The sequence below is a fragment of the Cupressus sempervirens genome, chromosome 9, assembly GCF_028749045.1.
Source record: "Cupressus sempervirens isolate cs-2001-9-10 chromosome 9, ASM2874904v1, whole genome shotgun sequence".
Lineage (NCBI taxonomy): Eukaryota > Viridiplantae > Streptophyta > Pinopsida > Cupressales > Cupressaceae > Cupressus > Cupressus sempervirens.
This window is the reverse complement of record NC_143126.1, coordinates 81,323,758-81,347,912: the sequence shown is the minus strand read 5'-3', so window position 1 is coordinate 81,347,912 and position 24,155 is coordinate 81,323,758.

Genomic DNA, 24,155 nt, shown 5'->3' with positions numbered 1-24,155 from the left:
CATTAACATCTCGTCCAAAGTCCCCTCAACATCTTGGGAGACCCTCAGAAGCAAAGAAGCCATTCATGCTGAAACCTTCGACCAAGTTTAATGGCTCTTTTGTCAAGGCTACAGTTCTCTTAGAAGATGAAAGTGAAAATAGAGCCATTGTTGGATGGCTTTACAAAGAAGAGGCTCCAGTAGACCTAATAGAACAAGCTCGAGAAGTCACTCCTAAGAAATATGAACCTGGTCTTAAGCTTATGAAGCATTTTGGTTACAAGGGAACCGACCCTATTGGGTGCAATAACAATGGTCTAATAGATCCTATCAAAGCAACAACTCAAAGAAAAAGTGACACAACTAGCCTAGGGTTTAAGAAGGTCCCTTTCCATTTGGGATCCAATAAATTCATACCCATACCTAAGAGTTCATCTGAAAATGAGTCACAATCTGAGTTAGGTACTCGAGAGGAAGAATCTGATGATGAGGATTCCTACCCTCATCCTATTCCTTATGATCTTGCTAAATTCTTTCCTGAGATAGATTACTTTGTACCACATGTTAGCACTGTGGATGATACTAGTGATTCTTCTGAGGACAATACTGAGCAACTCAAATATCATTTAGAAAAGGGAGAATCTAGTCAGTCATTCCGTATTGAGTATTTGTGTAAGAATCCAGAGGCTGAAGGAGAGTATGTCCCTATCACTGTTGGGGAGTTCTATAGTCTCTCACTATGTAGCACCGATTCTCATGAATATGAGTTTGACAATCTTTTAGAAGTGACTACTGATAAAGACATTGACCAAGTGCATGTCTATGGAACTCAAATCAAAGTGAGTTAAACGTCTAGGGTTAGGTCACGGGGGTCTGATCCAACTAGTGTCCTAGAGTCATCAATTACTAACGTTCATACTCTGAGGCATTTGAATACACCTGTGGATGAGGTCGTTGTAGGTCTTGAATTGCTGGTCCATGCATTTAATGACTATACTGTGAACGCAATTGAACCAGCAACTAATCTCTCACTCACACATCCAAAACTTATAGACTGGAACCCCAATGCATCTAACGAAGTCCCCACATTCCAGAATGACTATGCTCTTGCCTGTTACCTAAACACTATCGAACCTATAACATCTTCCACCAATGAGCAGAGTATCAACATGATTGAGACCGACATCAAATATCTCAATCACATAATTAAAAGGACAAAATGCAAGAGGTCCGATGGTGAAAACCACATTGTTGCAATGTCGGATCCCAAAAAAGCAAAAACAAAAGATGTATCCAAGGGTGAAAACCTCTCTGAGGCACTCGCGGATGAGATATTTGATGTTCTTACCAATCACTTTTAGGAGAGATCATCAATGTTAATAGAGCTGACGAAGCCAATTAACCTAGGCATAAAAGAACATCCTCATGTGATACATCTAGCTCAGTCATTGTCATCTGAAGAAAAGGAAAAATTCATTGCCTTTTTCAAGGAGAAGAAAATAAATTTTGCCTGGACATATTCTGACATGCCAGGATTAGATCCTGATCTTATCATGCATCATTTGTCCATACCACTAGGCATCAAACTAGTTAAATAGAAGCTTTGGAAAATGCACCCTCATGTTGCATTGCTCGTCAAAGCAGAATTGGAGAAACTTCTAAAGGCTAGTTTCATCCGTGCAATTGATTATGCTGAATGGATATCCAATATTGTTCCTATTTCCAAGCACGATAAATCTATCAGGGTTTGTATAGACTTCCATGATCTTAACTTGGCATGTCCTAAAGATGACTTTCCGCTCCCTAATATTGATATGATTGTAGACATGACAGCTGGCTATGAGATGTACGCACTTATGGATGGTTTTTCTACATACAATCAAATAAAAATTATGCCAGAAGATCAAGAGAAAATTGCTTTCACATGTGCATGGGGAACCTTTTGTTAGAATGTGATGCCATTTGGTTTAAAGAATGTTGAAGCTACATATCAGCGGGGTGTTACTACAATTTTCCATGACATGATGCATAGAACCATGGAGGACTATGTTGATGATACCTTGGTCAAAAGCACTAAAAGCAATACTCATTTGCAAGATTTGGGACCCATCTTAGATCTTATGGAAAAATTCAGTCTTCGACTCAATCCTAAGAAATGCACATTTGGTGTCACATCAGGGAAATTGTTTGGATATATTGTTTCTACAAAGGGAATTGAAGTAGATCCACAAAAAGTACAAGCAATAATGGACATGCCACCACCTTGGAACATTAGTCAGATGAGGGGACTACATGGAAGGCTTCAATCTATTCACAGGTTTATTTCACAATTGGCGGATAAATCACAACCCTTCACAAAGTCCTTACATAAGGGTGTGAAATTCAATTGGAGCCAAGATTGTGAGAAAAGCTTGACATAGATCAAACAATATCTTGTCAATCTACCAATCCTGATGCCTCCTATTCATGGGAAGCCTTTTTTTTTATACATTTCAGCCACTGAAACATCTTTGGGAATCCTGTTGGCTCAGGAAGGCAATGACAACAAAGAAAGATCCATTTATTACTTGAGCCGAACATTGGTCTCTTATGAGAAAAACTACAATATTATTGAGAAAGCTTGCTTGGTAGTTGTCTTTTCTTCCTAGAAGTTGAGACACTACATGCTTGCCCATACTACATGGCTTGTGGCTAAAATAGACCCATTAAAGTACTTGCTCAGTAAGGCAGCTCTCATAGGAAGATTGGCTAAATGGGTCATGATACTAAGTGAGTTTGACATCCAATATGTTGAATGGAAAGCTATAAAGGGGGAGGCAATTGTAGACCTGCTGGCCGAGGCACCCATACAGAGTATTCTACCAATAAACATTGATTTCCTAGATAATTCAATTCTAACACTCACTCACCATACATGGGTTATGTTCTTCGATGGGTCCTTCATACAACAAGGATCAGGTGTTGGATTACTCTTCATTACACCACAGAGATGCTCATTGCCCAAAGCATACAAGATTCTATTTCCTTGCACAAATAACATTGCTGAATATGAAGCTTTGATCAATGGTATGAAAATTACAGCTGAATGGAGAGTAGATCAGTTGGACATCTTCGATGACTCTCAGCTTGTTATCAACCAAGTAAATGATGTGTATCAAACAAAGGATGAGAAACTAATTCCTTACAAACACATGGTTGATGACTTGACAAAGTATTTTGCACATACCACCTTCCAACAAGTTCCACGCGTAGATAATAAAGTGGTTGATGCCATGGCCACTCTGGCCTCCCTACTACAAATGCCAGAAAATGATCTCTGACATGAGTTCTTGGTGGAAGCGTTACACTACCTAGCCTATGACACACCTGATTCCAAGATGATATGTTCTATTATAGGACAAGAATCATCCCACTACCATCACATCTATTCCTACCTTCATAATCCAACCATTCTAGAAGGTCTGACCCAGAATGAGAAATGTTACCTAATCTGTAATGCTTCACATAATGTCATCTGTATAGGAGAAATCTCGATGGAACACCCCTTAGGTGTTTAGAACCTGATGAGTCCAAATGCGCACTAATTGACATTCATGAAGGCATTTGTGGATCTCATTCCAATGGCCTCACACTAGCTCGCAAACTCCTTCGTGCTGGTTACTACTGGCCTAAAATGGAGCAAGAAGTTGTTAAGTATGCTAGGTCCTACAAGCAGTGTCAATTGCACGGGAATCTCATTCACGCTCCAGCCAAAGAGTTAATTCCCTCAACTACAACATGGCCATTTCAACAATGGGCCTTTGACTTGGTGGGGAAAATTCACCTAGCCTCTTCCAATGGACATAAGTTCATTATCATGGCTACAGATTATTTCATGAAATGGGTAGAGGCAGTCCCGCTCACAATTGCTGATGGCAAAACTGTAGTGCTTTTTGTCACAAACTATATCTGTAGATATGGTATACCGTCCTCAATCATTACTGACAATGGAGGACAGTTCAAAAATAAAGACCTCAAGGAACTGTGCAAGAAATTCAATATCACACAACATTGGTCTTCCATTTATTACCCCCAAGGTAATGGCCAAGCTGAGGCATCCAATAAGGTGATCCTCAAAATTCTTCATTGCACAGTCAGTAAGTTAGGAAGAGACTGGCATCTCTAGATCAATCCATCCCTGTGGGCATATAGGACAAGCATTAGAACTCCAATGGGCATGAATCCTTTTGCATTGGTGTATGGGGCAGATGTTGTGCTTCCAATAGAGGTTGAGATTCCTACCTTGAGAATCTCTATGAAAGGCCTTACCATTGATGATGACTACAGGATAGCTTGGTTTCAAGAGCTTGTGTTACTAGATGAAGGATGACAAGTGGCATGTGATCATCTATGAGTATATCAACAAAGAATGACATGAAGTTACAATAGGAGAATCAGGCCACGTGACTTCCAGCTGGGTGACCTCGTCCTAAGAGAGAACCCTAAGAATCAACAAAAATGAATGCAAAAGGGAAATTTTGAACCAAACTAGTTAGGTCCATATATCATTACTACAATATATGGATTTGGCACTTATCAGCTTTCCACAACTGAAGGAGAAGTGCTTAAAGAGCCTATCAACACTCTCCACCTAAAGTGGTTTTATAGTTGATTTAATCTTAGTAAGCTCTTTGTACATATCTGTGTGTCCTAAAAAAAATCTAAAAATAAGAAAAAGTCGTGAAAAAAATTGTTACCCTAGTGAAAACCTAGCAATAGGTGCCTTGGTAACACTAAAAAAAAATAAAAAATTTGAAAATTCCAAAAAATGCAAAAAAATCAAAAATGAGGAAAATACAAAAAATAAAAATAAAAATTTAAAAAAATTTAAAAATAAAAATAGTGCCATTGATGAAAACTTGAAAACAGGCATCATGGTAGCAAAAAAAGAGAAAAACTTTCCAAGAAGGTGAAAACCTAGTAAATAGGTGCCTCTTGTTCCCAATGCCTCATCTTGCAGCATATCTTCTGGCTATTTTGTATAGTCGCTTTCACTTTCCTGCTTCCTGCTCATGTATCCAAGGATTGAGTCTTGTCACAGCTTGGGGGCGTTCCCCTTTAGTGTCACTATTTTTGAGATTCTCCTCATAGAATCTCCTTCGCGATAGTCACTAGTGGTCCTCACTGTGTCTTCCTACTGTCGCTAGTGTCACTCTTTTTGAGATTCTCCTCATAGAATCTCCTTTGCGATAGTCACCAGTGGTCCTCACTATGTCTGCCTACTATCGCTAGTGTCACACTTTTTAAGATTCTCCTCATAGAATCTCCTTCACAACAGTCACCAGTCATTTTGACTGCGTCTGCCTACTATCACTAGTGTCACTCTTTTTGAGATTCTCCTCATAGAATCTCCTTCGCGATAGTCACTAGTGGTCCTCATCATGTCTGCCTACTATCGCTAGTGTCACACTTTTTAAGATTCTCCTCGTAGAATCTCCTTCGCAATAGTCACCAGTCGTTCTGACTATGTCTACCTACTATTGCTAGTATCACTCTTTTTAAGATTCTCCTCATAAAATCTCTTTCACAATAGTCACCAGTTGTTTCAGCTGTGTCTGTCTACTATTGCTAGGTCATTTCTCTGGATTCCTTTATGGAAAATCTCTGGCATCAGTCACCAATTGTCTTGGCTATGTCTGTCTACTATCGCTCAGTCCATCTTAGGTTCTTCACCGTGAAGATTTCTCTTTGACCTTAGTCACCAGTTGTTCTAACTATGTATGCCTACTATCATCACCCTACTGAAGAGATTTCTTTCAAACATGTTCTTGTCTGCCTACTGAAGAGATATACTTGTTTGGATATGCTGAGTATTTTCTTTGTTTTCTTTGTTTTTGCTTTATCATATCTCCCTGAGCAACTCAATGATGTCATCTTCGACTAGAGAAGTAATGACTGGGGGCATGATCTTTTCTTTTCTTTCTATTTATGATTTAGTTCCAATAAGTTGATCTATTCTTATAAGAGGGGTGTCCATTATAAGAGCCTCCATCTCGTATTGGATGGTTGTGTGTACCTCGACTCCTTTTTATATGAATATACCAATGACATTGGTTCTTCTCCTTGTTTGTTGGAGTGAAATCTTTATTCTATAGTACATAATGATACTTGTCCTACTAAGTGAACGTACGGGTCATTGCGAGTATATCTAAGCACACTTCTATCTCAGGTTGCGAATGCAAGGGTTGTTGTGGATAGAATGAATACTGAGTACTTAGCATAAGAGGGATCTCCTGTGTGTTTGGTGTGCCTGTTATGCAAGCAACATTAAGGTCATCCTAGCATTTATGCTTTGATGTTTATGTTAACTTGGTACATTAAAAGGGACAAATGTTCTGGTCATTCTGGCTTCTTGTGCCTCGAACGCTTACATTTAATCCTGACACCCCAATAACGTATGTTATATTCATATTTTCATCATTGCAATGTCAGTGGGAATTGTATAACATACGAGCTTTATTTTATATCCAATGATGATAAATTTTTGAGGCTTGGTAACCAAACCTAGGGTTGCATTTAACATAGTCTTGCATTACATACTTCATTTGCATTAGCACGCAATTCGATGGTCATTCTATTCATTCTCCACATGCATCAGATTCTTCCATGGCTACACAAGTGCTTTGTTTGTTGATTCACGCTTCTCAATGGAATACCTATGACTATCAAGCAAAAACATGCAACACTACGTGAGATGTTAGTTCATACATATGCATTCTATCTAAGTACAACATACATCTCATGTACATCAAAGTAAAACAAAATAGATAATGACATGTACATAGGAATACTCAGCTCAAAATCTCATATATATATATATATATATATATATATATATATATATATATATCAAAGAATGGGTTAGTACAAAAATGGGCGCTACTCGAGCGCAATTGATCAAAAATGATACATGTGGTGTTGGCACACCAATCGATACATAGCCAGGTATCAAAATCAAAAATTAGGCACAAAGCATCTAACTCTATCTCAAACTCTCACCTCTAGGAGGAGTAGGAGGAGCAGGGGTAGCAGGTGGCAGAGGCAGTGGTGGCATATCTAGCCTGATAGGAGGTCATGCGCCTCCAGACTCTCATGCATACTGAGAGAATCACTGAACCTGCAATGTCTCATCTGATACCTCATTGGTATAAGAAGAATAATAATAAGCTATTCGTGCTGATTGAAAGAGGATCTCATCAAGCGCCAGCTCTAGCCTCTACTCTGTAGTCTTTGCGCACTCCCTCTGACAATCTATCTCCCACTGTGTCTGCACTAGCTGCGCATCCCTGACTGCTACTACAATCTGCAACTCTCCCAACTGTCAGGAGGCCTCACGAACCTGCTCCCGGTACCTCTACACCATGTCCTGCACCCCACCTACCAACTGATTTGGCATGTCCTCATCTACCATCTCTAGTGCCTGCTGTTGTGGCGGTACCTATGGCTATAGAGGCACCTGCTGCTGTGGCACATCCTGCTGAGGGGCCTGCTCCTTTGTCCTCTGCCTCTGCCATCTACTGTGTCCTGTCCCACTACCCCTAGCACTTGGTTCTGATCCCATCTGACATGGGGGAATAGGCATCCAATGTACCCGATGCTAGACCCATGGCAGAATCTGTGGCTATGGCTGTGCCTGTTGCTTCTGGGGCACCTATCTCTGTGCCTGCCCTGCCATCCCTAGTGGATCTGTGAAGTGTGGGAATAGATGGTTGATCAAAAAATGCCTGATATGTAGGCATCATCCCTGCATCTACTACATCTGGCAGGTAGTCCCACTGAACAGTAGCTAGACTGTGGATATCTATCATGGATCACCCTGGATCCATTCGTGGAGGCCATCCCTGCTCAATATCCTTCTGCACCCTAACATAGGCATAGTACTCATGAAAAATGTCTTGGGGACGACCATACTACCACCATACTCATGAAATAACAAATCTCTCGATCACAGATGTCGTCCTGCCCGCTAGAGGTCAAGAACTAAACATCCATGGCAGATCTCCAGGGGCATCATCCCAGACCTCTATCTCTCTCCAGGGTCACCATACAATGGACACTAGGTCATCAAGATGTGTCTACCAGTGCTCAATCTTACCCAGGTGGGCCTGGGTAATATTCCCTCAATATCTGCATATGTAGGGCTCCATAGGCTACTAGGCATCCTCAAAAATTGACCTACATATGGGAAGATGCTCCCAGGCCCAAATCTGTAGAACATAAACTCTCACTGCCATGGTCCTCTTCTCATGGAATAAGACCTCATGCATCTCATGAAAAAGGTGAGCCAGCATGCACTGACCCCACCCAAAGATCTCGGGTGCCTCTACCATCTTGCGGAGCATGGCACCCCACCCACACTCCAAACCATGTTGTCCTCTGTCAGGACATAAGAAACAGCTAAGGAATATAGCTAGCACAGATTCCAGCCTATGTGTTGGTCCATATGTGTGCATGAGCTCCTCCTAGCTGATGGTGCTACCTCTCGGTAGTTCTCTCCCAAACACAACTGATAATGCCTTTGTCCCTGCACGGGGCACTGTATCATAAATGACTCACGCACCATGAAAGGGAATCCACAAGATCCTCAAGATGTCCTCTAGAGTGATGGTCATCTCACCCATCGGCAAATGGAATGTATTTGTCTCCGAATGGAAATGCTCTACCAATGAAATGAGAAGGTCGTGATTCACCATCACGGCTAGAATCTGACACAAAGAAGACAAACCCAATACGGCAATGTGTGCCCGATCTGTGTCATCCAGACTCCACAATAACTCTCCATATGGCAAATAGTGTGATCTAAATGAAACATCTCCAAAGACCTCCTGCACACACAACAAAAAAATGATAAACAAACAATCAATATCAAGTCAAAATGAAGCATTGAAATGAACTAAAATGCAATTTTTAAGTGCAAAAATCAAAATTGTCATGGAATTTTGCACGAAATTCATGAAATCTCGTGCAAAATTCTACTAGTTTCGCGTGAAGACAATCTTTCTTCACTCAAAGAATCATGCATTTGTGCAAAAAAAGAGTTGCTCGTGTGAAGAAAGAAATTTCCACGTGAGAAAAGAGTATTTTGCAAGAAAACTGAATCGCCTCGTGCGAAGAATCTATTTCTTCACGCGAAACCAAATGCCTCCCACGCGAAGATCCTCATGCTGCGCGCAAAGAAACAGACAACCCTGAATCATTGCACGAAGAAAGAAAATATTTGCACGAGAAGAGATCAGTCTCGCTCAAAAAAAGATTAAACAATCCTAAAAGCATTCTAAAAATGCAATAAATGACCTTGAAATGCATGAAAACAAAAGTACAAAGATGGGAAATCGATGACTCACAGGTGGTCCGTAGTCTGCTGACTGGCTGTGTCATCTGGAGCACTCAAAATGATGATATCTCACGTTCACTGCCATGTCTCTATCAGAGCTCAAAATCACTACAAGACAAAAGCACAAATGAATTCAAAATGACCCCTCGAGCCCTTATATAGCTGTTGACCAAATTTTTCAAAGTGCTCAAATTTGCATGAAAATCACACCCCTAGCTAATTGGACCATTTTGGATCCATTTTCGAGATCAAATTCAAAACTTGACACACTTAAAAGCCTCAAAAATGCATTTTAAAATTTTAGGGACTAACGCGATCAAACGCTTGTGCAGCCCAAATCTTTCTGATACTTTGTGATTCTTGGAATCCTTTCAACTTTACATTCTCCATATTTTCAAAATTCATTTTGAAAATAGTCAACTCAAGTCAATTGTGGCTACATCTGGTCAACTTTTGGTCAAACTTGGTCTTTGCGACTTCACAATCATTTCAAATCAACCCTGAATTTTCTTTAGATCGTTGTGATCTCTTCTAGATTCTATTGAATCTCAGATTTCTTCTATATTTCATGATATACTACTTCAAATCATATTTTTGGGGTGTCATCTTTTGATTTCACTCCCGAGGGGGCAGGATGATTACATCATTAAATACTTATTGCTCGGGGCATCTAGTTCCCATCTTATGTCCTTATCATTTGGGGCATCTCATCGCTCGGGACATCTTGTTCCCTTCTATCTGGCATATTTGCTACCTATCTTATCTTTTCATCTATTGATCAACCTTATAACAACTCTTCTCAAAGTTCGATGGATAGGTATTGGGATAGTCTAAACCCTGACTCCTAAGGATCAAGCTCCGTTCTGGGGATGATTCTATGACTCATGATTGGACCTTGTTATCTTTTATTGATCTTAGGTATCTAGGTGTTCTATCTAAATCCTTGAAGGTTAAGCTTCATTCTGAAGAAACCTTTTAAATGCTTTCAATCTCGGGTATCTAGGTGTTCTACCTAGATCCTTAAAGGTTAAACTTTGTTCTAAAGAAACCTTTTAAATTCTTATCAATTTCAGGTATCTAGACGTTCTGTCTGGATCCTTAAAGATTACACTTCCTTCTAGAGATAGTCTTTTAAATGCTACCAATCTTAGGTATCTAGATGTTCTATCTGGATCCTTGAAGGTTAAGCTTCATTCTAAAGAAATCTTTTAAATGCTTTCAATCTTGGGTATCTAGGTGTTCTACCTAGATTCTTAAAGGTTAAACTTTGTTCTGAAGAAACCTTTTAAATTCTTATCAATTTCAGGTATCTAGACATTCTGTCTGGATCCTTAAAGATTACACTTTCTTCTAGAGATAGTCTTTTAAATGCTACCAATCTTAGGTATCTAGGTGTTCTATCTAGATCCTTGAAGGTTAAGCTTTGTTCTGGAGATAGTCTTCTAAATGCTTTTAATCTCAAGTATCTAGGTGTTCTATCTGGATCCTTGAAGATTACGCTCTATTTTGGAGAGTCTTCTAAATGCTATTATTCTCAGGTATCTAGATGTTCAGTCTAGATCCTTAAAGGTTAAACTTTGTTCTAAAAAAACCTTTTAAATACTTATCAATTTTAGGTATCTAGACGTTCTGCTAGATCCTTAAAGATTACGCTTCCTTCTGGAGATAGTCTTTTAAATGCTACCAATCTTAGGTATCTAGGTATTCTTCTTGGATTCCTTGGGATTAAGCTATGTTCTAGAGATAGTCCTTAAAAGCTTATTAATTGGTCTCTATGTAATCAACTTCGAAACTAATCTCATGTTCGCATCATGCTTTTTGATTATCTTTGAATTGAACGTGTTGCTCGCACATTCATTCAAAGAGGGGCAAAATGTAATACCCCAAAATTGGCTCATTGCATGATACCAATTCTGGTCTATTTCTGATCAATCCTAAGACCTATTCTAATAGGCAATTCTCATTCTGCTACTCGCTACTTGACTTAATTGTCAAATGCAAAAAACCTAAATCTGCATTCATCATGCTTATTATTTAATTCCTATAGTATTTAATCGTATTAGTCACATTAAACCTATTGATTAATATTTAATTTAATTATTAAGTATTTATACTTTAATTAAATTAAATTATATCCTAAGGCTAATGCACTATGGAATTAAATTTATTTAATTTAATAAATACGCCTATCTTGATTAATTAAATGTAATTATTTAATTAAATGGGAAAGGTATTTCTAAACAATTAAAGAAAATTATTAATTAAATGGATTACTTACTTCTAATTAATTAAACAAAGTTATTTAATTAAATGGGAACCCATTCCTAATTAATTAAATGAAGTTATTTAATTAAATAAGAAGTGTCTCTAATTAATTAAAGGATTATTTAATTAAATAGAAAAGGTAATTATTAGAGCATATCTCATTTTATTAAATTGAATATTTCACCAAAATCTCTCTTTAGTTCAAAAAAGGAAATTTCTAGTTCACTATTGATCAAAAATGAGTTAAATGAGTTAACTCCTTTTTCTACTCAAATTGAATCAGTTAACTCCTTATTTTACTCAAATTAAATTAGTTAACTCTCTTTAATTTGGGAATCTTCCTTTATGACTGAACTTCACCTTTAATCCTGACCGTTGATTGAAATCGATCTCAACCGTTGATGGATTCCAGGAAAGTCTATTTAAGAGACCCTCATCTCTTCATTTTGAAGAGGATGAATTTGGAGAATTTGCATCAAATTGCTGCTGGAATTCATACTCACATTTGCTTATATTTTTGCATACATCTTGCATTCTTAGTTTAAATTCATCTAGCTTAATAATACATACATTTTTAGCTTAATGTCTTTTATTTCTTAGATTAATTTCTTGCACTTCATCTAGATTACTTGCACATTCATATAGCATAAATTGCATTCAAATCCTTCATTCTTACAGGGTCTAGTTGCTTAAACACCTCAAATCTGGGGATATCTGACAAGCAATTCACTTTAGATAGAAGGCAACAGGTCGTCTTGCCGGGTGATTTTTGGATGAACAATCCAATGTTCATTTCGAGATGAATCCGCATACAATGACCATGTTGAAATGTGTGTGTTAGTAGAGGCCACATATTCACGCATACACTATGAAGTTAAACTGATGTTCTAAGCCATTTTGCGAAGTCGTGCTTTGAGCAAGTCTCAAAATCTACATTTTCACCTAAGTGTCAAATAGTGACAGGAGGTTGTGTTTGCATCTAAATATCTCACACCCAAAAAATTTTCATGACTCACCACTTTGGGAGTGTCTAGTGTCCATATCTGAGAACCTATGTTTCAGATTTCAAGTCCTTTCAAGTCTATTTGACTAGGTTTTGAATCCCTCAAAGTTGGTCAATTATTAATGTCATGTTGATATGAAATGTTCATAATTCTGGGAAGCCCTATTTGACATGTTATAATTTTGATCTAGTTGACCAAAATGATGAAATTCATTTTGCGTTGTATTTTAGACATTAGAGACTTGTTATGTTTCAAGTTTTAGCTTATAACGAATCCATTTGGTCAGTTTTCAAATGCGATTCCAAATGGAATTTCTATCTTTTACTGGTGTCAGCATTTGCAAATTTTTTGGGACCCCTATTCATGATGTTATAACTCCTAATCCATGATAGGTGGGATCGAATGGATTGTACCATCATTTTTTACACTAAAAATACTCCAAGTGTGTTAGTTTTTAGGTCTTGATGAATCCATATGCACACTTGTCCAAGTCCATTCCATTTGCTTCAATCTGCAAAATCCAAGTAGCCCACTTTGACTACTCTCCATTTGTGCCCATTTATGTGTCATAAGCCCAAATTGCAAATTTGTAATGTCTTCATGACAGAGAATCAACATGTTAGTTTTAATCTTCCCAAGTGTTCATTTGCCTAGTTTTTGAGGCCAAATGCGAACCCAAGTTATGGTTTTTTGACGTGTTTACTTGCAGGTAATTCTGGGAGGTCAACTTCGATGGTCAATATCTTTTGACCCTAAATTCTTCATGAGATGAGATGTGACGAGGTAGAAGTGTGTGAAACAAAGAATTAGCATGTTAGTTTTCAGAGCCTGGTCAAAGGTTTGGGTTAATTTTTAAGGCTAGTCAAAGGACCTCCTGGTGCAAAAGTGACAGGTTGCAAAAAGTGGGTAAATGAGTTTTAATGATCAAATTAATGCTCGAAATCAATTCCCATAGATATCAAAAGGGTAATGGACCAGTTTGAGGATTTAGTTGTCCAGGAAAAAATTTTTTTTTGCCGAGCCCACTTTGGGGCCTGACTAATCCTATCAAATTGATATGGTGTTTAAAGGTGACACATAATTAATGATGGGACTGCTAATAAAGATACAGTTAGTGTCAAAGCCCCTTTTATAGTGAATGATGTATTTTGGGAATAATTCCTTATATAAATCCTAGGATCAATGGATACAAAAGAGGGCAAGGCAAAGATGTTAGTGAGAAACAAAAAGGGTTTTGATGAAAGATTACCTAAAAGTATTATGTGAAAGGAAAGAATGAGTAGGGGTCCCTGCTCTAAGAAGAGGCATCATCAAAATAAAAGAAGCTTCATGCTAGTTCAAAGCCACCCGTGGTCAAAGAAAGTGGGAGAGCTTTTCAAATAGAAGTGGTAGTCTATGAATCAATGCAACCATCCATGCAATTTAAAAAGAAAGCATATGTTAATAAGGTAAGGTGCCATAGTTTAAGGTAAAGGAGGGGCACTATCTTCACACAAGAAAAAGAACAACCAACTGAAGACCACCCTCATGCCTAAAGGAATGCATGGCTGGCAAGGAGCTCTGCCCATGTAGTCAAATCATAAGGAAGATGCTGTCGGGTTAGGGGAATGGCCCACAACTTTGTAAAGTAAGAAAATGCATGTTTAAAGAGATCGAATGCCATGCAATAGACGTGAATAGAAGCTATAGTTTTCAAGAAGGGGCACCTTCTTAGTTGAGTCAACCATCTAGAAGCCGCTAGAAGACAAAGAGCAAGTCCTTGAAGGGAAACTCAAGAAAGAGGCACAATCCGAGCATAGGAAGCCTTTGAAAAAACTTTAAATAGATAAGTCAAATGCTGCCCATTTATGAAGAAGAAACTCACAGGTAATAAGAGTAGTTGCCAAGCATCAAGGAGAATCATTTTGAGAAAATAACACGTAGCAAAAAGGAGACACCAGTATTCATGCCAAGGCAATGATAGTCAAAGCGATAGCTAAACCTAAAGTTCATACAATAAAAAGCAAAGCCACAACGAGAAGGTCATGAAGCATGAATTATCCCACATTTTCCAGGCTTTGAAAGTTTAAACACTTTAAATACCATTTTACATACATAATAGAGTGTCTTAAAGACACAGGCTTTTGTGAGAGCTAAGCTTGCATGGTGAATTCGGCCGGCCAGTTGGGAGTAGATAATAAATTTTGAATGAATACACAAACAAAGGTTAATGATGTGAGCACTTTCAAACTCATCGAAAAAGTTGCAAAATCTAGCAAGGAGCTGTCGCCATCAAAAAATGGCAAGGTTTTCCAGTAGTGACATAGTGACCTACCAGAAAACCTTGGAATCTAGTAAGAATTTTTGTGGGGCCCGCATAGTGATGTCAAGGAATCATTGAATGACAAGTGGTAGTCAGATAGTGAATACAATGATAGAGATGCTGATATGGAAACCTTTGCACAGATCATGACACGTGGATGATCCTATGACTATCGCTATGTCACTAAGGGAAGCTACTCGATTGATATGCATGGTGACATAGCGACCTTGCTAACATGGCAGTAGCGAACGGGTCCTAAAAGATGATGACATGGTAAGTGCATCCAAGGGGTGACATAGCAGAGGCCAATTTATCAAGGGCTTCCACGTGGCAGCCTAGGTGGCGCCTAGTGGGCCCGGTGAGGAAACTAAAAATAAAAAGTTGAAGAATATAATAAGTGATTTTAATTATTTTTCTCACACAGAAGTGTATGTCAGACATTTTAAATTCAAGAAGGCTTTTAAATTAAAGTTTGAACTTAATGTTATTTTAAATTTTTGAATTTTTAAATTCAAAGTTGCAAACAGACCTAAATTTTCTAACAGAGGGCTATTTTTCAAATCAAGATTTAAGAGGTTTCTGGTAAGCAAAAATATGCAATATTATATATCACTGAAATTGGGAGAATCTGAATTTTCCAATTATGTAGTTAGTTTTTGCACAAGAAGTAGTTTGTTTGAGATATAAGAGGTTTTCTCTCAGGTTTCCTTTTGCAACTATATTCAAGTAATGAAGTTCAAAACTATTTTTTGACATGGCAATAACTCAATGTGGTTAAAAAGTGGTGAAAATACAGTTTGGGGTTGAATGTAACCACTTTCAAGTCAGTTGAATTAGGATTTCACTAGCATTTTCATGAGTTATTAGATATTTTGGTTGCAAAAAAGTTTTCATCATTTCAACAGAGTTATTTCAAGATCAGTTACAAGTAATGATGAAAACAAAATCAGATCAAAGGGGTAGAAAGATGAAAGAGGTTATTCAGTTGCAAGGGATTGAATTTCAAGTGGACAGATGTCAATTGCATAACAGATCTAGGAATTCATCTATCTTATATATATTTCTCATTCTTTCTCATTGTGGGGGTTGGCAGTTTTCTCTAGGTAATACCAGTAGGGTTCCAGTGTTTTACTGTGAAACCATTTTCTTCAGCATATTCTCTCTTGTATGAATAACAGTAAGAAGGTTAATACAAATAGTTTAGAGCTATCAGGTTGTTTTGTGTTTTTTCATTTCATGTATATGACTGTATAATTTCAAGGAAATAATACAAAGAGTAGCAGATGATTGAGTTTCAATTGAGTCTTGTCTCCCTTAAGGCTGTATGTTGTTTCATTATTGCTTATAACTCAAGGGGTTATGTAAATGCTTCAGGGAATTCAACAGGGTTGCAAGTTTACTAATGGGGATATCATGTAAGAATGAGGTTTAGATTGAGCACAGATATTTATTTATAAGGTAAATATATAGATTGTATATTTGAATATATACATAAGTATTAGATATCCATATGTATGCATTTGATTCATGGATTTTCCCAATGGATTAGGCACAGGTCAGTTACAGGATCATTAAAGTCTTACTGCTGCATATCTGAGCATTTGTTGAATTCAACATTATTAATCAAATGTTCTTTCCCTCTTATGTTGAAGAACTAAAATGTGATTCCCTCACTCAGCTTGTGCATTCCATAGAGTTGTAATTTGCTACTGCACTTCTTTGTTATTGCATAGGTTATTAGGAGAAATAAGGGTTTTATCTACATAATTAGGTTCAGATCTATGTTTAAATTGCACTGGTACCATATCTCAGAACCTCAAGGTTAACCTGCCTAGGTCTTGCAGAGCTTGAAGTGAATAAGGAGTTATGCCTTATAGTTGGCCCAAGACTGCAGTCAGATGTATTTGTCATAGGAATTTGCTAGCCTTAAATACATTGGTCTGGTTTCTTGGTTATTTTCAAAACTGTTAAATTAGGAGCCAATAGTTTGAATGGCTTAAAACCTTTCATTTGACATATGCATATGATCCGCAATGATATTTGGCCATTCTAAATCATTCGGTGAAGTCCCATTTTGAGCTAATGTCAAAATTCGCAAAAGTGTCAAACAACGACAGAGAGCCCAGTTTGCCTTTGAATATCTTTTACCCCATTAAGACTCATGATTTTCTGCATTGAGGATGTTTATTATGCATAACAAAGAACATGTGTTCCAAGTTTCAAGTCATTTTGACATGTTTTGACTAGGTTTTGAATGTCTCAAAGTTTTTCAGATGCCTTTGTTGTAAATCTGCATACTGTTCATATTTCTGGGTAGCCCTATTTGACCAATTATATCTTTGACCCAGTTGACCCAAACAAAGAAATTGTTTTTGCATTTTGTTTTAGGGGTCAGAAACTTCATATGTTCCAATTTTGACATCATCACAAATCCATTTGATCAGTTTGCTAACATGATTAAAAACCTAGTTTACATTGTTTTGTTATGCCTAAGGTATCCAGATTGATCCGTACCCCTGTTCGGCACATTATAAATTTGATCCCATGATTGGTAAGCTTAAATGGATTATACCATATTTTTTTGTCCTATAAATCCTCAAATTATGCCAATTCTCAAGTCATGACAAATCCATCTGCATACTTTCTTATGTCCGTCTGTTCACCAAAAATTACTTTTTGACACATTTCCCAATTAAAAATTTCAAGTGCCTATTTTCAAAAATTTTCCAAATGCATCCTATGATTTTTCATGAGCCCAAATCATAGAATTATATTCTCCTCATGACAAAGAACCTATACCCTAGCTTTTAGAACCCCAAGTGATCAATAACCCAGTCTATAATGCCGAATTCAAGCCCAGTTTATGTTTTCTAACATTGTTTGCCTATAGGATAATTTAAGTATGGATGTTCGGCAATTACAATCTTTTTACCAGAAATTTTTGATGGGTTAAGAATTTTTAGTATGGTAGAGCATGTATGATTGGACACTCATGCCAATTTTCTTGGCCTAATTACTTGATTGAATAAATTTTTAAGGCCAACTAGCAGGCCTCTAGACACAAATTTCGCAGTGGTGCAGAAATGATTAAAATGGAGTTTTAAAGTGATGTTCCAGTGATTTTTTTTAATTCCAGTCATTACAATGGGGTCATGGGATAAATATTTGGATGCGAGTTGTTTGTAAGGCAAAAAAAATTTAGTTAGACCTGCCTTGGGGGTCTGACTAATTTCCCCAAGCATGGGTGATTTTGAATATCAAATGATTCAAATTATTTGAATGCATGATCATAGTTCTCAAATAAAAAGGAGAGTTTTAGATGAAGACAAAATGGGAATTAATGATAATGTTGAAATAAAAACAAACAATGAAACACTCCCAAAATGTCCATGGGATGTAGGATGATTGCAACACCATGTGAGGCAAGGAATGTAGTATGGAGGTAGGGGCTGCTCCTCACCCAACATCACGTCTAATGCAAAGGAAGAATTCCAAATAAAACAAGATGTAAGTGTAACTAAAAATACCTTAACAAAGCATGGAAATAATGCTTAGAGAAGCCCACATTTTGGGCCATGCCATCAGCATTAAACATGAGATGAAGAGCTTTCCATGTTTGGAGAAGCCGTAAACTGAGGGAGGGTGTCCATACAAAGGTAGAATAATTTATTGAAAGGCTCAAGTATAGTGCAGGGGAGACCATCCTAGGAAGATAGCAAAGAAAATGTGCAAAGGAAAGAGCACGACATCAATGGAAGCATCTATAGTCCACACCCACAACGTTATGAGCGAAATATGGCAATGAAGTTGTCGCAGCCTATAAGGGAGGTTCATATTATAAAAAAAAAACCCAACATGTGTGATTAATCTAGACAAGGAGGAGTTTAAAAGAATAAGAAGGATAAATCCCATATTGCTTGTGTGGAATGTTTCTTTTGTGCTTGTATTGGATGGAGCACAAATTGCAAGTAACTTCAAAGGCACGAGTTTATGTGCAATTAATGCATGTTCGTTGGTGGACTCACCAACCAGTTAGACGACTATGTTTTGACCAAACTCATGCAAGGTGAGGTTGACACATGGAAATTCATCATGAGCTTGAGGACTTCAAATCAAAGAGCCACAATATTATGACCCAGCATAGGATCAGAGGACAAGAGTAAAATGCCCATAATCTTACGAAATTCGTAAGGTCATGTGAGTAAAATATTTCATATGTGATGCTACAACTAATGTTTAAATTTAAAAGGTTTATTATATTAAAAATATATTAATATATTACAACAGAAAGGGTTTGTTAATATATTCAGGAAGGATGAATATGTCTATTGTGGAATCGAAAAGATTAAAATATTGAGGTAAGATGCTATGGTGGGCCCATAAAATTGTGACATTGTCGTATAATTAGAATAGTTTAAATTGAGAATGGAGATACTATGACTAATGAAGTTACCGTAGAGCCAGGTGAGTAAAATGAAAGATGGTTTTAAAAAATGTTTAAATATTTCAAATGATTAAAATGGTGGGGGACCTGCTGGATTTGTTGGTCCAATGGGAATTTGCCAAGTGGCACTGATTAATTGGTGAAATGGAGGATGAATATAAAAAATTGTTTCTAAATTATTTCTAAATGCACAGAGTTTTAAATTTTGAAGATTTGAATGTATTTAAAATTTTATATAGTTCAACTATATAAACTTTTAAATTTTTCAATTTTAATGTCTGTGCACAGTCTAGGGGTTTGATTTTCAGAGTGGTCTTAGGGGGGCAATTTTTGTCCAAAATGGGCACTATAATATGTTGTTGGAACTAGAAAAGAATGAACTATCCATTTTTGCTGTCATATTTTGTGCAGGTATCAACTGGAAGCGACTACATGAGGTTTTCTGATTTAGGGTGCTTCTCAGTGAAAAGTGCAAATTTAATATTTTAGATGAAATTGCAATTAGATATAGACATAATTTTATCTAATTTGACTTCTCTAGCAATTTGTAGGATGAATTGAATGTTTTGAGGGTGTTTGAAGCAATTATGTTTTTAGCAATAGCATAAGTTGATTTTCCTCGGCAAAGCAGAAGTGACATGCTATGATTAGATTTTCAAGCTTCAGTGCAATTTGTGATGTGTCTTGATATTTTCTCCATGAGATATTTTGCAAATTATTAAAAGGGAATATATCAAATATTTTAGCATCATTTATGATTTCAATTACATGTAGTTGAAGGAAGTTCAGTTTCAACAACTTTAGATTGAAGACTCTTTCAGTGGGACAGATGTCAATTCTTGATTACATTTCCTGAAATATCTTCTCTCCTATATATATCTTCCTTTTCTGCTCTTTGTAATGGTTCCAATTTTTAGGACTTGTGAGACCACAAGGTTGGCAATAGTTTATAGAATTGTGATACCAATTTTAAGATGGATTCAGACATCAAGTCTGAGGTTAGTCTGCAATTTTCTAATAGTTTGAAAATTGTGGCTAGTAATATTGTTATGTTGAATAAGAAAATCCACAATATGATTGTCTATATTGTTAAGGGGAAAATGGGAAATCTTCAGGGTCTAAATGTTCAACAAGTTTATATAAAGTTTAAATCAGCAATCGGTATGATGCCTTTGCATTCTAGATCAGAGGAATCTTCCCTACCATGTGTTTTCTTAGATATTATAGCACCTAATTCAGTCAATTGGCCAGCACCTATAAGGTTACAAGAGATGTTACAAGCTAAAAATTTTATTAGGGAGATGGAGAGTGATAATGATAATGTTCATATTAGGTCTCCTAATGATGATAATACATGTGTTGAAAGCCAAGGTGATCATGAATATAATGAATCCGTAAACAATGATAATCTATCTTTTGAATATGAAGAGATGGATTCAACTTTTAATGAATTAGAAGATTGCAATCAGCATAAAGAAGACAGATATGAAATTGAAAATGAGTCTTGTGACAGTGAATATGAGTTTGAAGAGGTTTGTAACAATAGTAGAAGTGTTGATTGTTATGATGAAAATGAATGTTATAATGATTCTGATATTTCATATTGTTGTAGTAATGATTCTGTTGTTATGAGTTTGTCATGTCATCCAAATAATAATCACAACCAGGAGAAGATTTGTGAGGAAATCGTCTTGAGCCCTGATGAGATTTCAGACTTATTGGCTCATGAATTTGAGAATTTTGTAAATACTTATAAGAATGTTTGTTTTTTCCCTCATAGTGTTTCTTCATTTAGTAAAGTCACTTCCCCAATGTTTGATGTGTTAAGGGATTCAAAATTTGAAAGATCTTTATCAAATTTTGGAGGTGCATATAATAATACCTCATATGTATGTGCACATGATGACTTGATAGATGCAGGGGATGTGTTTGAGGGGAAGTTTTCTACTATCTCAATGTTTTTTCATGTTGGTGATTTCAATGAAATATGTTTTGATACCTCAGATGAAGAGGAAAACATTAAGAATAATGTTGTTGATTCTAAGTTTCCTTTTTATACTGACAAGTCTTGTAATGATCAGCTTGATGGTAAGTTTACAAAGTTTAATGTTACTTCTAACAATATGTTAGATGAAGACAAAGTTTGTGATCAATATATTTTGGATCAACATTTTCATAACAATTTTTCAAATTTGGTGACTAACCATTTTTTTTCAGTGTGAAGAGTTTTCAGCGAATGATAAATCTGATGTAATGAGTAATATCACTATGAAGAGGTAGGAATCAAATTTTACATACCCTTCACACTTGAATACACAAGGTGAGTTACAAATTGATTCATGTAACTCGTTGAATGAAGTAGAATATCAAACTTTTGTGTTTCTAGTTGAATATATCCATGAGTTAGTTAGTGATGACCAGTTTCAATTTAATGTCAGTAGTTATGATCACGTTGATTCATATTTTCATAGTGAGCAAGATGAAGAAATTGATTCAAGTTTTTATATGTACTGCGAAAATGGTTTTGTTTCATCTTATCCACTAATGAGAAGATCTAATGTGTATGGTGAAATTGATGTAAATCAAAGTTTCAGTTTACCTCAATGAGATATTAATGAGAATTAGGTATATGATAGAGGTAAGAGGTTTGAAGAAGTTTAGGTTGCTTGGGGTCATCATCTTGTACAATTAGAATAGGTTTCATGCTTTCAATTTTGTTCAAAGAAGGTTTTTGAGTGGTCTTCTTCAGCCAGAGATTTGATTTCTTTCCATGCCCAGAAGGGACATGCATCCCCAAATAGAGCCACTACTGGCACTCAAAATTGCATTCCTATTTTGAGTATACATTCCAAATTTTGAGTTGTGTTAGCCCCTATGAGTGCCTTTCATGCATATGTAACCGGTTGCCAGTTTGAGGTCTACATGGTGTTTGAATGGCTTAAAACCTTTCATTTTACATATGCATATGATCCTCAATGATATTTTTCCATTCTAAATCATTTGGTGAAGTCCCATTTTGAGCTAATGTCAAAATTCGCAATTTTGCCCTAGTGTTAAAAAGTGATAGAGAGCCCAGTTCACCTTTGAATATCTTTTACCCCATTAAGATTCATGAATTAGCACTTTTATAATGTTTAGTACGCATAATAGAGAACCTATTTTCCAAGTTTCAAGTCATTTTGACATGTTTTGACTAGGTTTTGAATGTCTCAAAGTTGGTTAGTTGTCTTTGTTGTAAATCTGCATATTATTCATATTTCTAGGTAGCCCTATTTGACCAATTATATCTTTGACCCAGTTGACCCAAATGGAGAAATTAATTTTGTGTTGTGTTTCAAGGGTTAGACACTTCATATGTTCCAATTTTGAGTTCATGAAGAATCCATTTGATCGGTTTGCTAACATGATTAAAAACCCAGTTTACATTGTTTTGTTATGGCTAAGGTATCCATATTGATTTGTACCCTTGTTCGGTACGTTATAACTTTGATCCCATGATTGGTAAGCCTAAATAGATTGTATCCTATTGACTAGAAATCCTCAAAGTATGCCAACTCTCAAGTCATGATGAATCCATCTGCATACTTTCTTATGTCCATTCGTTTACCAAAAATAACTTTTTGACTCATTTTCCAATTAAATTTTTCAAGTGCCTGTTTTCAAAAAATTTCCATATGTGTCCTGTGATTCGACATGAGCCCAAATCATAAAATTATATTCTCTTCATGACAAAGAACCTATATCCTGGTTTTTAGAACCCCAAGTGATCAATAACCCAGTTTATAATGCTAAATCCAAGCCCAGTTTATGTTTTTTAACACTGTTTGCCTACAGGATAATTTAAGTATGGATGTTCGGAAATTAAAATATTTTTATTGGAAATTTTTCATGGGATAAGAATTTTCAGTATGGTAGAGCATGTATTATTGGACACTCATGCCAATTTTCATGGCCTAGTTACTTGATTGAATCAATTTTTAAGGCCAGCTGGTGGGCCTCCAGACACAAATTTTACAGTGGTGAAGAAATGATTAAAATGGAGTTTTAAAGTGATGTTCTAGTGATTGTTTTTAATTCCAGTCATTACAATGGGGTCATGGGATAAATATTTGGATGCCAGTTGTTTAAAAGGGAAAAAAATTTAGCCAGACCTACCTTGGGGTTCTAACTAATTTCCTCAACCATGGGTGATTTTGAATATCAAATAAACATTATCATGATTCAAATTATTTGAATGCATGATCATAGTTCTCAAATGCAAAGGAGAGTTTCAGATGAAGAAAAAATGGGATTAATGATGATGTTGAAATAAAAACAAACAATGAAACACTCCCAAAATGTCCATGGGATATAGGATGAGTGCAGCACCATGTGAGGCAAGGAATGTAATGTGGAGGTAGGGGCTACCCTCCACCCAACATCACGTCTAATGCAAAGGAAACATTCCAAATAAAACAAGATGTAATTGTAACTAAAAATACTTTAACAAAGCATGGAAATAATGCTTAGAGCAGCCCACGTTTTGGGCCATACCATCAACATTAAACATGAGAAGAAGAGCTTTCCACATTTGGAGAAGCTGCAAACTGATGGAGGGCATCCATACAAAGGTAGAATAATTTATTGAAAGGCTCAAGTATAGTGCAGGGGAGACCATCGCAGGAAAAAAACAACAAAAATGTGCAAAGAAAAGAGCACGACATCAATGGAAGCATCTATAGTCCACATCCACAATGTTATGAGGGAAAGATGGCAATGAAGTTGCCACAACCTATAAGGGAGGTTCAT